Source organism: Tribolium madens, unplaced genomic scaffold (assembly GCF_015345945.1).
Source record: "Tribolium madens isolate multiple individuals breed KSU strain unplaced genomic scaffold, Tmad_KSU_1.1 Scaffold_96;HRSCAF=242;Tcas5.2_LG5, whole genome shotgun sequence".
Lineage (NCBI taxonomy): Eukaryota > Metazoa > Arthropoda > Insecta > Coleoptera > Tenebrionidae > Tribolium > Tribolium madens.
This window is the reverse complement of record NW_025401068.1, coordinates 4,213,486-4,223,092: the sequence shown is the minus strand read 5'-3', so window position 1 is coordinate 4,223,092 and position 9,607 is coordinate 4,213,486.

The window sequence follows — 9,607 nt, the reverse complement described above, 5'->3', positions numbered from 1 at the left end:
GCGAAAATACAAATATTTCTAAATTTTCTATATAAAAAGAAATTATGTAGTTACATGGTAGGTTATATAGTTATAATGCTTTACAATTACTTACTTTAATTTTTTTTATATTTTATTGAAATAAAATGGAATTCTTTTTTGTGTTCCAGTTTTAGAAAAATATTAGTCTACGTATGTTTTCTGTTGTTTTATTAATAATTTTAAGGTTGTTTAGATGCTTTATAACTGCCGTTAAAATTTATAGTTTCCGTTTTTATACAGGGTGTAACGAAAAGATGGGACGAGGTAATCTGAGAGACCCCAAGTCAAAATAAGGCTATTTAACATAACTTATCTATAAAGGGTGCGCCAGAACCCCCCAAAGAAAAAGGTAGGGTACCAGGAACATGGAAAAAATTACAAAATAATTTTCTATTTTTTTTGTTACAGGCTATTGGAAGAGGAAACAAGGAAGCTGTATCCTAAATTGTAACTCTGCTTAATGTTATTTGTGGCTTTTATGGGCAAAATTTTTGTACTTTTATTAAATAATTATGAAAAAAACGTACAAGGTCCTCAATATCATTAAATAGACATAAAAAATTTTTCCTCTTAGTCCCTATCTTTTCGTTACACTCTGTATATATTCAAAAAATTGTTAACATTGATTGATTGCTTCTTAAATATACTATTTCTATGAATCTCATAATGTTGCATTGTACCTAATATAGAAACTTCTTGAAAATTTTTTAATGCACTAACTGAGAAATTTGTGAGTGGGGTGCACAAATCTTAAATTATTAACAGTAAACTATGACTTAATATCTAAATAGACATATGTATAATACATTTTTTGTTGTTGAAATTGTAATTCACTATAAGAAGACTACACATTAAAATGTTGTCTGTTTCTTAATTATTATTATTTTGTGATTTGGATAATTAAAGGATGAAGATTGTAAAAAAAATCAAAAACTGCAATTTGTTTTATGGTACGTCGGTCATAGATAAGTGACGGTACGGTAAGACAAAAACCTATTTCTGTATTTCAGTTTAATTTAGTATAAGCTTTAATTATCGTTAACATAGAAAGGTTACTATTTTTTAACCGAAAGGTAGATCATTTTAGAGATCTATAAATTCAGATTTATTTTTCATGAAATTGATGTTAAAGTTGCACTTTTATGAATATGATAAACGTAGTTAGAAACAATGATAAATCCGGTTGTAAATTTTGGTGCTTGAGTCCGAAAATTGTAGAAGTATTATGGTATATAGTTGTTAAATGTTCCGTATTCATGATTGTTCGATTGTTTGCACAGGTCCGCAATATGTTTTTTGGGTTCTCATAACTCGCTTTGATTTTATTAGCAGTGCAAACATTTCCTGGTGTTCCAACCCAATTTCCATATGGTCCTAGTGGCGTCCGCGAAAATCTTACCGTATGCGGTTATAAATTTTTCATGAGGTGATAGCGATAAAGAAGCAGCAAAGTACGGCCCTGTGTTGACAGCGAGTTTTTTCAAGCGGATATTTATGACATCAGATTCGGAGTGTTTGCCGCGGCATGTATCACAGTTTGCGGGGAAAAACAGAACACAATCGGGCGCGATGCGATATTGTCTGGGTTGAGAGCGCCCGCCTCCTGACGGCGACCGTCTGAATGACTTCCTAATAGTATGTTAGATGTGGGATGGGACGAGGTGAACTGTCACGGCAATGGGACGTTTACAAGGAATTTAATTAGCCATGGGTTTTGATCTCCGAAAAATAGGTTTCGCACACTTGAGAGATTGTTTCCTGTTTTCGAGGGTCGCTCCTCGGCTAAATGATCGGAGACTTGTTTGTCGGCTACAAAGCGTCAATAATAGAATACAGAAACAAATCAGCTACATACAAAACGAGGTTTATATCGTTGTAATCCGAGACTGTTTGGACTTGGGGATTTGCTTTGGAGGTGGATAAATTATTCATTTTTAGGGAACATTTAATGTGACACGAACACAGCTGAGGTATCATCAATAAATGTGATTTTTTTATTAATTTATTACGCTCTGTGGTTCAGCCTTAAGTTATCTTTCACGAACATGATAAGTTATGGGCTTGCAACTCTATTTTGTCATTAAATGACCTCTTATATTTCCGCACTAGGAACTGGTTGAAATATTACGATGAGTAATTTTTTTTTCTATAGATTTTCTTAAATGCTTTTTAACCTGTTAGTTTCTACAAGTCCAAAACTTCAAGTGCAATTTTCTGAAAATTAAAACGAGTTTTTTTTGTTGGACAGTATTTTGCAAATGAATTTCTTTAAATTCAGCAGTTTTTTTGGTTTATTATTATTTTTTTTTTTCATAATTATGCTCTGGAAAATGAAATCCTCTCTGGCAAGCTTTTATTAATACTAAGATGTTTTTCTTTTTTATGCATCTGATTACTTTTTGCCAATAAAACGGAATTTAATTTGAGTTGAATATTTGAAATATTTTGACCGAGAACTAAAAATCTAATGAAACGATGACAGCCGTTTATGAGATAATGAAATAACTATGCAGCATTTGATGTTAACGGTTTGGCAATCTTGCTAATCATTACTTTAAAGCGAGCGCTTAGAACTGTATTAATTTTTAATTACAGAGAGAGCTTCGCAGCGCGAAATAAAAATAAGGGGCGTTAATAAAATCTCTTTATCTCAGATTTGAGAATTCCTGAATGAAACTTACTTAATTAGCGTCGGAGGTAATGGTCGCCGACGCAGTAAAAATATTTTAATTCTTCTCAGCGGCAAAATGAACTTCGAGAAGCACTAACCGAAATGCATTTGAGAGAGCTCACTTTAAAAGCAAGCTTAGCCATAAAATACGACTTAAAAGGTCATTTCAATTGTCCGAATGCGAAAAATATGTACAGAAGCACCATGCTGAATTGATAATGAAGACTCACAACGCTCAAATAGCTAGTTTTTTACATCAAGTGGATGCTTGAAAACGTTGGTAGGGTTTAATGTTAGTCACACGACTTAGTTTTCCTTCTTATTGAATTATGTGGGGTGGTCGCAGTATTGTATACCAATATACAAGATAAATTTGGAAGACGAATAGGGCCTAAGAGCAATATTTTATTATTTGGCCACAGATTCGATCTTAAACTGGGGAAACGGAAATATATAGCCGGCATGCAAATTGAATTGTTTCCGATTTATTGTTATATGTGCAAATTGATATTTTTCAAAGAGGTTTGTTTCGCGAATTTATTTTATTGCTCCCAATATTTATAGCCCGACTTTCCAACCTGGATAATTGGAAACTGCAAGCGAGCACATATCACGACGACAGTATTGTGCTTTTCGACTACATGTTTATACCTGACACGACTGCTCCTGCTGCAATTACAACTTTACACCTGTTTACTACATTTCTGTTCTCTTCAAGGCATCAACGTACGTTTAATTTATATGCGATGTGTGGATCAACAATTTCCGACATTTCGCTTTATCAACGACTCTGGAGCGAATTGAAACTTACTTGCATCTGGATTACTGTTTAGTGCTTCTGCAATTCTAACAAATAACACTTCAGAGATAATTGCTTTCATTTTGGTCAATCAATGTACTCGTAATAATAATTGTCTTATTAATCAACTTTCTACTGTATCGCACTTAATTAATCTCAATAAGATTTATGACTAAGTAGGTATATACGATTCTTTATAATATTTTTTCGGTGTAATAAGAACGTAATTTTTAGAATGAAACCATTATTGCTTTTTTCGTTTTTTTTTTAATCTAACGTGTATCTAAGTAAATTCCTGATTAAACTTAGTTCAGTTTTAGTTTTTAGGTTTTTAATTAATTAGATATTTTAAAAAATGTAGGACTTAACGTTTAAGATTGTTAAAATGTTGAAACATTTAGAAATTCATTTAGTTAATGTCAAAAAAGAAAAATGTAATTATTGGAATTTTTTGTTTTTATTAGTAACGGAAGTTTTGCTTTTACAATATCTTTTCAAAGCTGGTGAATAAAAATAGTGGATGCGCCGGGCGAAAATGTATCTAAATGTGTCTATTAAAATATAAATTAATTAAAGTATTTTCTAAATCCCCAGAATAGAAAAAAATATGGGTTGCTTTTATTTACTAGTAGATATAAAATAAATAATAGTAGATTATGTTATTAGGAGTAAAAGTGATTGTTTATGTGGCGAAGCTGAACGTTCATTTTGCCGAACGGAGTGAGGCAAATGGATTCAGCTGATCCACATAAACTCACTTTTACTCCAAATAACATATACTATTTTATCTGCAAACGATTCAGATGGAACGAAAAGAGCAACACACCAATAATCAAGTAAATCACCTCAATAGTCAGGACGCTTTGCAATAAAATCATAACAAACGTCACGCGTCAGTTTCGGAATTTGTGTTGAGATTTCACAAGTGTGGATTGATTTAACTGGTGAATAACTGGTGTAGTTTATAGTGCAAAATGTCGAATGCTGATAATCTACCTTGTACCTCTCCAGAAAATGCTGAAAAAGCGAAAGAGACAACAGTGATAAATGTCAAAGTAAGTGTCAAGTAAAAGTAAAAACGCCTAGGCGTAAAAACAGTGTTTTTACTCCATGTCTGAAAAGTAAAACTTTTACCTGTGTCATTTAGTCAAAAAAGTGGTCACTTTTGTGACGTTTGCAGATAAACATTTTTTCTCTAGATCGATATAGGTACTGTTACACGTTATTTTTTTTTTAATTAATAAAAAATGAATGTAGAAGTTGCACCTTTGAGGAGATGTATCTACCTCAGGAAAGTTAGAAAAGTTTTGTTTGCTTTTTTGAACTTAATTAAATGATTCTACACAGTGGCCCAGTGATGGTCCGGTCCTTATTTTGAATCATCTTGTGTTGTTTTCTTTTGTGTTTGTATTTTTGTCAAATTATTTATTTTTTTACTCGAAATTTTCTCAAAAAATTATTTGTTGATATGAGCGTCAATATTTTTTCGACAATTAACAAAACCATGAGGACTATATTATATTATTAAAGCTTAAAAATTAATATCGATCGATCTCAATGTTCCAATGTTTTTAAAAATAGTTAGAACAAACTTTAAATGATTACTGGAAACAAATGTATGCAACTCGTGTATCTTCATTTCAGTGACTTATTTTAATAATTTAATATCTACTTTTGCTATTTTTGTATTTGTATCTAGTGAACAATGAAATTTTGCTAAAAGCATATCTGATATACGTATATGCAATATGTTTTTGTATTTAAATTTATTAAATAATAGTTTTTTTGGGACTTCCAATATCGAATAGTCTATTATGTTATAATACGTTTTTCTAATTCATTTTTAGTGTCATTTTATTTTTAAATAGATTTAAATCTCTCACTGAACTGACAATTAGTGATGATTAATAATTTTTGTAAATTAATTTTAATAGACGTAAAATCGTTTCAGAATTTTGAACAACTTTGTTTTCTCGTAGGTAATTTCGAGAAAATCTCCTCATCTTTATAAAATTGAATTTCCACCAGTTTAAATAATAAAAGATATTGAGATAATTTGAGAATTACTATTTTACAATTTGATCATTAAAAAATTGCAAAATATAACCGCAAAATTATCTTAAATAGTCAAAGATCGTTTTCTTATTGCTAGAGCCTGGATTAACAAATACAACACATAAGAATATGTCTGACACAAGTGTATAAGAGTCTACGAATTCTTTATTTTTGTATGATTTTTTTAACTTAATTAGCAAGCCAATCAAAATTTTTAGCAAAATGTGGATTGGCGCCTTTTTTTACAACATAAAATGAAACATTATGAATATCAGATCGTACTGTTTAAAAAAATGTTTATCTACATATCTACGTTTATAACATCTGGATGTTTTGACTAAATTTTGTTGACTTCCGGCACCATGAAAACAATAAGAACATAGAAATTAAATCAACTGTTTTTATAATCTAGAAGTTTATTTATTGAAATTTTTACAAAATTTTAAAGAACAAAGATTAAATTTATTTGTAATAGACGTCGATGTACACCGAGGGACGAAATTGGCTACATTTCTTCGCGTTTTGCAATTATGATTTTCTCGTTCGTTGAAGTTTTTGTTAACAGTTGTGGTGTATGTGTTTTTAGGTGTGTTTGGCGGTTAGTTTCATCCAGATTGCTCGCTTTAGCATTTATGGCTAGGTACGTCAAAGTAAAATTAAATTCCATTGTAATTTTATGAGTCGTATTTACCAAGTGTCTAAATGTTGCATGTAATGTAAGGTGCTTATAGTCAAGTTAGCCACCAAAGTGTTTGTGGTTTGGTTGCAAAACACGAAACAATGCTTAATTAATGAATTTTGAATCAACTGAACATGGCAGCTAAAATGCTTAGGGAGGTTTGTCTCCTTTAATAATTTAACAATTACATTTACATTTATACGTGACAGTCCCTTTCTTGCCTCAACCTAATAAAATAAAGAAGCGAATAATTTACTAAAATGCAAAAAGGCCCATGTTTCGTAATTTGAATATTACGCGAAACTTTTAACAGGTGAAATGAATACAAAATTGAAATATCACTGCCACTAGTTAAACGTTGTGATATTGCGAGCTCGTCTCTGCGAGGAATTCATTCAGCAGAATTTTGCCGTCGTTAACAAGTTATATTATCTTTAGCATTTCAGTCGGATTTAAATGAGGAGATCAGAAAAGTTTTCGCACTCGAGTCTTGTCGTAGGTAATCTGAAATTTCTATAGGGGCTGTTGAGGCGAAAATAGTTCGTCTCTTGAGATGGTCCGAGGCCTCGATTCCCAAGTGGACTTGAAGGACTCCGACTCTCCGGAGAGTTGCCCACTACACAGCAATCCTCATCCTTGTTACCCTGGTTTGTTATGGTAATTAATGTATATTTCCCACATACGGTGTAGCAGGATTTTCGCCAGCTGTGGTTACCCACTTCTCAATTTGGTTTTCTAATTACCAGGGGGAATATTATTGCTTCGTTTGCTACCCCGATGTCTGATTATGGATCTTTCGCATCGTTACAACACAATTTATCAAATTAATACCGACTGTGGATACACAGTCCTTGTCTATATATTTCTTCAAAGTAGGGAAAAGCGAGGTCGTGATTGCTGCCGCACGCGAGATCAATGCCGCCTTGAAACGGTCCTTTGTGATCGGAGAATCCATCCGGAAATTTTCTCCACTACAATTCAATACATCGGAATAATTTAACAAGGCGTGCATATCTAAATAAAATTCGCAGAGAACTCAACTTTCAACGCAACCACTTCGTATTTCATTTACGAAAAAAACACCCTTCCCGAACTAATTTCACAACGAATTTATCACTCTCTTGATTCACGAAGCACTTTATTGAACTACTAGCTTGCACCCGTGACTTCGTCCACGTAGATTTTCGATATAAACTTTTGTTAATTTCAAAGGTGGAATGTAAAGTTAGTCTGTTTATCTATTTTTTTCTTGATTCATCAACTCAAAACAATGCGGGAGCAGAGGACCGATTTTATGAAAATGAAGCACGTTGCAAACGCTTACACCCCGTTTCACCTCGTTAAATTTTTCACTACACCCTCGAAAGTCAAAATTTTAGATTTTATGTTTATAATTTCGTTTAAATATTTGCATCCTATTTCATCCCGTTATAGGTTGGTTTTTGAAAAGTGCCTGATTAGTGCACTTCACTCTCTAAGAATTATATTTTCCAAGTTTCATCTTCGTGTGTACACCCCATTTCACCCCCTTAGAAACCGATTTTTAAAAATCTCGTCTTAGTGCAGCTTTACAACCGCCAAAGAACATATCTTCCAAATTTTATTTTCTATCTTTGTTGTGTTGTGTTGACAACCCATATAAATATATTTTCAAAAAAAACCTTCCTTAGTGTTCCTCTACACCCTCCAAAAAATATGTTTCCTAAATTTTTTGTTTTTATCTTCGTTTAAATGTTTACACCCCGTTTCGCCCTTCTTAAAAATTGATTTTCAAAAAAATCCTTCCTTATCGAACCTTTACACACTCTAAGGGACATATCTTCCAAATTTCATGTTTCTATCTTCGTTTAAATATTTACACCCCATTTCACCCTCGTAAAAATTGATTTTCAAAAAATCCTTTCTTAGCGGACCGGTACACCCTCTAAAAAACATATCTTCTAAATTTCATGTTTCTATTTTCGTGTAAACGTATACACCCCGTTTTACTCTCTTTATTAAGGGAGTATACTTACTATTTTTTTAAATTCTCGTCTTAGTGCACCTTCACAACCGCTAAGGAACAAATTTTCCAAAGTTTTTGTTTTAGGCTTCGTTTAAAAGTTTACACCCCACTTCATCCTGATTGATTTTTGAAAAATCCTTTGTTAATTTTCACGCCACTCTCATATATACCTATAGTATAGATAATAATAATAAGAGAAGTGAAATAAATAAACAGTGTAGAATAAAAATCAAATAAACATTTTTTTATTATGTAAAAAGCAAAGTGTACAACACCACGTCGCTCGCACAAATAATTAAACAGCAAATACAGCGCAGAAAAAGATAACTCCTTCCCTATCTCATGCATGCGCACGATGCACAGCGAGAAACTACTGAGAATTGTCGAAGGCAAACGATAAACTTAAAACCCTATTTCTAGCTTGTGTGGTTAGGCTGTGCGTTGTCTGTCAGTCAGTCACGGAACTCTTATATACCTATATAGATAAATGAAACTGGGTAATAAAAAAATGCAAACTTCCGTTTTTTCCGTGACTTCTTAACTTAAATTGGACATAAGTCATGTTAAGAAATTTTTTTTTTAATATTAAGGTTATAAAGGTAACACGCAAACAAACACAATTCTGGTTGTTAGTTCTATGAAAATTTTGCATTGTCAATGAGTAACAGCAGGTTAATTCGGTAATAAAAAAATATTGATCAAATGTAATAATCTTTCATCAATTTCCTGTAATCACAACATTGCAATCTGATTGTTGGTAATGTTCTTCTAACGTGTGTAAATCTGCATCGATAATTTAATTTAGTCTAGCTTTCTATGTCCACATTCGTGACTTACGTAAATTTATATTAACTTAGAAAAGATTAGCTGAGGGTGTGTTTGACAAATTGTTCAGTATCACCTACTTGTTTTATTACATTTTTGTATATAGGTAAATAATTAAATATTTTTAATTGGTGTGAAATAGTAATTATATAAAATTGTTAAATGTGAGAAGACGAAAAGGGATTTTGAAATTAATACAGGCTGACATACAAAATCACGAGCCTAACAAACTTTGTATATATTAGCAGTAACACATTAATTATTATTGGTAAATTTGTTGATAGAATAAAATATGTTTGAAAAACATTTTGATGGAAAAATGTATTCTACTTTCAGAAAATTATTATACAAGGTGATTTCTCGACGAATAATGAGCCTGACCAAATTCTCGATACAACCACCATTACTCTTCGCAAGTTATAAACAGGTGCGCCAGAACTCGCGCCCCAGAGAAAATTTTCAAGTAAGGTAAGATACCAGGTACATGAAAAAATTGTTTAAAAAATTCTATCTGTCAAAAAAATTTGACAATTATTTTAATTATTTAAACAA